This window comes from Hemiscyllium ocellatum, chromosome 15, assembly GCF_020745735.1.
Source record: "Hemiscyllium ocellatum isolate sHemOce1 chromosome 15, sHemOce1.pat.X.cur, whole genome shotgun sequence".
Lineage (NCBI taxonomy): Eukaryota > Metazoa > Chordata > Chondrichthyes > Orectolobiformes > Hemiscylliidae > Hemiscyllium > Hemiscyllium ocellatum.
Window position 1 is genome coordinate 8,955,814 of NC_083415.1, and position 6,855 is coordinate 8,962,668.

A 6,855-nucleotide genomic window follows, 5' to 3' on the forward strand; every position below is an offset into this window, starting at 1 on the left:
GGTCAGGCAGCATCGAAGGAGCAGGAGAATAGATGTTTCGGGCATGAGCCCTTCTTCAGGAATGAGGAAAGTGTGTCCAGCAGGCTAAGATAAAATGTAGAGAGGAGGGAGTTGGGGGAGGGCATTGGAAATGCGATAGGTGGAAGGAGGTCAAGGTGAGGGTGATAGGCCGGAGTGGGGGTGGGGATGGAGAGGTCAGGAAGAAGATTGCAAGTTAGGAGGGCAATGCTGAGTTCGAGGGATTTGACTGAGACAAGATGGTGGGAGGGGAAATGAGGAAATTAGAGAAATCTGAGTTCATCCCTTGTGGTTGGAGGGTTCCCAGGCGGAAGATGAGGCGCTCCTCCTCCAGCCGTCATGTTGCTATGATCTGGCGATGGAGGAGTCCAAGGACCTGCATGTCCTTGGTGGACTGGGAGGGGGAGTTGAAGTGTTGAGCCATGGGGTGGTTGGGTTGGTTGGTCCGGGCGTCCCAGAGGTGTTCTCTGAAACGTTCCGCAAGTAGGTGACCTGTCTCCCCAATATAGAGGAGGCCACATCGGGTGCAGCAGATGCAGTAAATGATGTGTGTGGAGGTGCAGGTGAATTTGTGGTGGATATGGAAGGATCCCTTGGGGCCTTGGAGGGAAGTCAGGGGGGTGGTGAGGGCGTAAGTTTTGCATTTCTTGCGGTTGCAGGGGAAGGTGCCGGGAGTGGAGGTTGGGTTGGTGGGGGGTATGGACCTGACGAGGGAGTCATGGAGGGAGTGGTCTTTTCGGAACGCTGATAGGGGAGGGGAGAAAAATATATCTCTGGTGGTGGGGTCCCTTTGGATAAACCTAATAAACCTAATAAACCTCCCCTGCCCAACCCACCCAACACTCTGGCACCCGTCCTGCCTTTCTGGCATGTCTTCCCCCTTTATCAAGTGCTGGTTTTGACATGAGTGAGTTTGAAAAGTGAAGAGCCCTAGAGAGGAGCAGCTAGAGGACTTGGAGAGGGTTCAGGTTTAGGATGAACAGGATTTACTGATGAAGGGCTTGTGCCCGAAACGTCGAATTTCCTGTTCCTTGGATGCTGCCTGACCTGCTGCGCTTTAACCAGCAACACATTTTCAGCTCTGATCTCCAGCATCTGCAGACCTCACTTTTTACTACAGGATGAACAGGCACCTGGTGGGCAGGAAAGAGAGGAGCCAGGGATAGAGGACAGTCAAACTTGGTGTGATACACTATGGCAAATCTAAGTTAGTGTTACTATTATTTAAAATTTACAATTTTGTAAAAAAATTGCTCTATGAAAAATTTGTTTTCTCTGCAGCCTACAGCCAAAGCAAATATGGCTTTTTTGGGAAGATAGCTGATATTTTGCCATTGAGAGTAAAACCAGGCCATCACACACCAGAAATAAAGAATAAACCAAGGAGCAAGGACCATAAGGGATGTAATTTCTGCAGAGAAAAAGTGTTGGAGAAACTTTAGATCTGACAAATCCCCAAAACCTGATATCCTACATCGTAGAAGTTTAAAAGGGGTAGCTGCCACTATTGTGGTTGAGCTGGTTATGAATTTTCTAAAGCTCCCTGAATTCTAGAAGTGCTGTTGAATGTATCAGGAGGATTCAAGAAAGGAGGGAAAGAGAAAGCATGGAACAACAATGAGCCATATATTAGTTTTGAGAAAATGCTAGAACCTATTATTAAGGGAATCTTAACAACACGTGAAAATCTTAGTACTGTAAGACAAAGACAACATGCTTTTCTGAATTCATAGAAAATTGAAAGATAATTGCCAGTTCCTCTGTAATTTCCACTCACACTTCCTTCAGTATCCTTGGGTACATCGTATCCATGGTGCATTGTATCCATGGTGCATTGTGAACGTTAAGAACCACAAGCTTGTGCAGTCCCTGCTCTTTATCATTTTTAAACCCTTCTAATCGCTTAATTTCCTCCTTTGCTTTCAGGTAAAGACAAATAGTTAGCATTAACACCTCTAAGCCATAGCTGTTGCCTTCATGTGTAAGTCCTATTTTTGATCCCCAATCAACCCTATTCCTTTACTATTTTTTGACCACTGATGTCCTGATAAAATCTTTGGGATTTTATTTTGTTAGCTGCTTTCTCTTTTGCTGCTTGAATTTGCTTTTTCACTTTTCTTTGAATCTTCTGTATTCAGCTGTTTCTCAATTGTATTTTAATTCTTGACATATGTTGTAAGTACTCTTTTGTTCATTCTTTCGTCATTCAGGGAGTTTTGGATTTGTTTGTCTGTCTTTTCAATTTTGCAGATAATACAGTGGAATTTTAATATTCTTCATTAGAGCTTCAGTCCATTTGCAACAAAAAGTCATTTTCTAAACATGAAAGTATTTACATTCCCGTCAAGGCTACACTGGGATCTTGAAATAGAAGACCATCAATATATTTTGGCAGACCAAAAACAGTGGTCTTTCCCCACTGCACCTTGGCAGCAACTGCCCAAGCTTTACTGCATCCCTCAACACCTTGGAATGTACCAATCTGAAATACTTGGTTGAGGTCAACTCTTCATACTGGAAGACCAACAAGTCTCAGACCAAAGATTATCTTTCACCAAGTTGATGGTACTCTGGGCTCAGTTGATGCTTATCTTGGTTTGTGTCCTGGGCAACAGACCTTAGAGCAGAGTCCAGCATCATGGAACCACTCGGGATAGACCTCAACAAAAACCACTGTATCTTCCTCCAGACTTCCTTTGCAAAGGCATATTTCAGAAGAAGATGGGTGACAGTCTCTTCCTCCGTTTTCTCACCCCCCAACACCACCACCACCAATGGAGCGCCTTCAAGGGCAGTGTGCAGTATCACAGAGACTCTGGGCTTACATGAACCATCCGATGGGCAGTGCCTTTCTCACCACCAGCCAAGCAATGTCTTGGTGTTTGTTGGAAAGTTCTGGTGATGAGGAATTCTGCCAAGTGACTTTGACAGTCTGCTCAGGGAATAACCCAACAGGATCCACCATCTCCTTTCTCCTGCAGAGTTTCAAGGGCATTATGTGCTGCAGACTTCCTGACAGACTAATGGTCAAAGGTGTTTTCCTTTAGGAATGTTTTTCATAAAGGACAGGTGATATGAAGCAGTCCAACTACTTGGAGCGTTTGGTAGCAACAAGGCCAGTTCCATCCTTTGCACCATCGGGGACAGGTAGAACCTCAATATATATGATCCTTTATGTCTGGAGGGTCTACACACAGCATGATGCAGCCATACACAAAGGCGGTCATCAGGATGAGGGTGGCATTGAGTACGTTTCGCCCCCACCTTATCCTGAGCTTTGTACATGGTGTCCCTGCAGACAGAGTCCACCTTTGACCTCTAGGTGAAGTGGAAGATGGCTCAGGTGACTGCAGCGGCATAAGTTCGGGCCTCACACCTGATGACCAGATTTTTACCTGCAATGGAGAGGGAGCAGTATTCCCAAAAGATTAGTTTCTGCTTCACCTTGCCGATTCTACTGTTTCCAAGTTTTAACGCATGCCCACCCTCTCTGAACCATATTCCCAGCACCTTCAGGTAATCTGACCTGACGGTGAAGGTGATAAAGGACCAGTCCCAAAGAACATGGCCTCGCTCTTGCCTCGATTTACTTTGGCTCCTGAGGCCAGTTCAAACTGGTGACAAATGCTCACATGTCTGCACACTGACAGCAGATCTGAGCAGAAAATGGCAATGTCATTCAGGGAGGCTTTGAACTGCAGGTCCCCACTGCCTGGAATAGTCAACCCTCTCATGCTCACATCCTTCCTGATGAACTCAGCAAAGGGCTCTTTACAAGGCAGGAGAGAGTGGGCAACCATGCCTGACTCCAGATCTGATCGGGAAGCTGTCTGATTCCCACCCATTGATAGAGACTGCATGATCAAGGTTGGTGTAGAGCAGTCATATATAGTTGTGACTTCTCTTCCTAGAGCCCATTTTTGACAGCATATTCCACATGTAGTTGTGTGATATCCTGTCAAAGCCTTCTCCTGGTCCAGGCTGATAAGGTAAGCATTCACACCCCCTTACCTGCAGAGATGCGAGCGTTATCCTGAGGAGCGCAAGTCTCTCAGAGATTGTCCTGCTCGGTAGAACACAAGTTTGAGCGGGATGAATCACCGATCCCAGAGGAGACTTGAACTGGTTGGCGATGACTTTGGACAGGAGTTTGGAAATGGAGTGAGATTGGTCACCAATTTCTAATTTCCTCCTTCTCTCCTTTCCACTTAAGGGTGATGACACCTTCCCTCATGGAATCGAACACACTACCTGGCAGAAGCAGACTGAAGTAAACCTAACTGTCACCAGCAGTGAGAGAAAAACCAACACCACTGAGGAAATCAAACAAAGATTACACAGCAGCCTGGGACATGTATGCTTTAGTTATGAAGACTAGACCTTGAATTGAGGTAAGACGTTCCAGCTAAATAAAAAGTGTTCTCTGGAAAACTGATTGTAAGGGGTTTCACAAAAAAGGAAGTTACAGGAGAAACTAAAAGGAAGATAGGCAAATCTCTGGGTAGATTTGAAACACTTTCAAACAGAGGCCATGATTGGATCAAATGCTTTAAAAGAAGCTTCACAGGATAGTATGGCTTGTCAATATAATCAACTAACTCCCATCGGTCAGAAAAAGTGCAAAATCTTGAACATGTCAGGACAATTGTACTGCAATTGAAGGCAAAAGTGTCCTAAGAAAATCTCAGAGAGAATCTAAGTGATCATTGGAGGAATCTACAATGACAGGAGCTGGACACTCCTGCTGGTTGTAGATATTTTGAATCAACCTTTTCAGGGATGCTATGCCACACTCGCCAGCAGGTGGGATGTGAACCTATAGCGCAGGGATAGGCACACTGCCACTGAACACAAATACCCCTTCTGCTGCTTTTATGACTACACATTTGAGGCAGATATTAGCAGTGTGTTGACTTTCTGGAAGCAAAGTAATATACATGAACATTCCGATGCTCTGTGAGAATGAAGAATTGATTTGCCAAGGGGAATGTAATATAGTGGCTGCTATTTGCTTTTAAAATTCCTTTCTTTTCTGAACCTGTTAAATCTGTCAATGTTCCCTGTAACATATTAATTTTCCAGTAACTATTTCAGAACTGTCCCCATCTTGAATCAGTTACCATGGGGACAAATAAACAATCCCCATTTTGACTCGGTCAATTTATTCTCATGCAATAGCAAGCAGACACCACAAGGCACGACTACAGTAAAGGAAATCAAGGGCCATTGAAGGAGCTAGGGAGACAGGAGAGAGAACTAAACCAAAATGGAGTTGTAGGGAGACACAACTGTCTTTCTATGTGGCAAATATAACTCTAACCAGCAGAGAGTTTTCCCCTGATTCCCATTTGAATGTAGCTTTGATGTCAATGGCTATCACTCTCACCTCACCTCTGGAAGTCAACTCTTTTGTCCATGTTTAAACCAAGATTGTACTGAGGTCAGGAGCTACATGGCCCTGGACAGCCCCAAACTTAACATCCATGAGCAGGCTTTTGTTAGCAAATGCTGCCTAATGGCACCTTCCACCATTTCACTGATATTAGACAGTAGACATCGTTAATCCATTAATGGAATGTGGATGCCGTTGGCTGGGTCAACATTTCTAGTTGCCCCTGAACAGTTGCAATCCATGTGCTGTTGGTAGACCCACAATATCATTTGGAACAGAATTCCAGGATTTTGACGGAGTGACATTGAAAGAACAGTCATGTATTTCCAAGTAAGGATGGTGAATGGCTTGGAGTGGAACTTGCAGGTGATGGTGCTCCCATACAATTGCTGCCCTAGTCCTTGGTTATGAGTTTGGGTGGTGCTCTCTTTATTCCCAGCTTAAATATAAAGCAAGCTAAACTTAAAAAATAAACAATATAAACTGAGACTGCCCTAAAATTATTGAGCCATTATGTCATATAGGGAGAACATTTAGTCCATCAAGTCCATGCCAATTCTTGGTAGAGCAATGTAATGAATCCCATTCCAAAATATTACATATCGATAAGGAAGTTGTGAATTAATTAATAGGATAGGGATTAACATATACAAGTGTATGAGTCAATAAACATTGCAATGTGGATGAATAAGGTCATTTGAAAGCAAACAACTTCAAGCATTAGCAACATCCGGAGCACTGGTCATATATATCAACAACTAAGAAGGAAGATGACAAAGATATGTATCCATGTTTTCAGATGACACTACTTTAGGAGGTACTGCAAGTTAAGGGACATAGATTGGTCAGGCTTGAGACTTGACTGAGACACATGGCCCTCCTCTTTTTGAAACTCATTACCATCTTTCCTTGCCTCATCACTTATATGTCACGTAGTAGCTAAGGCAACTCATATCAATAACTATCTTTGTATTATGATTATTCTTCCATTTTTTAAAGAATTTGTGCTGTACAAGCCGCAATTCTACGAGAGCACAATTCTAGATGTACTGATTTCCAATAGTCATGAGCTATAGTTTGACTGTTTGACTTTCAAAATATATTGGTTTCATACAATTCTGTCTTGAAATAGATAGTTACACAATTTGCAATAGTCAGTCAGAAAGGTTGGATGATCATTGAGCAAGAGTTGAAAGTTTACAGGCATTAGGGGAAGTCATTATGCCTCACTCAGAATGAGAGGTAGACCATGTTAGGCAGTGCTGCTTGAAGCTGTACTGCTGAGAAGGTAACTGAATTGTATGTGTTCTGTGTAAGACTCAGTGAGAAGTCAAAAGTTTGGGTATTTCTGCACTATTAGAGTTCAGGTAGAAGATATTAGAAACCAAGTGTTGGAGTCAGGGCTTAGAAAATGTCCTGGGGTGCTATCAAAGCTCAGAAAAACT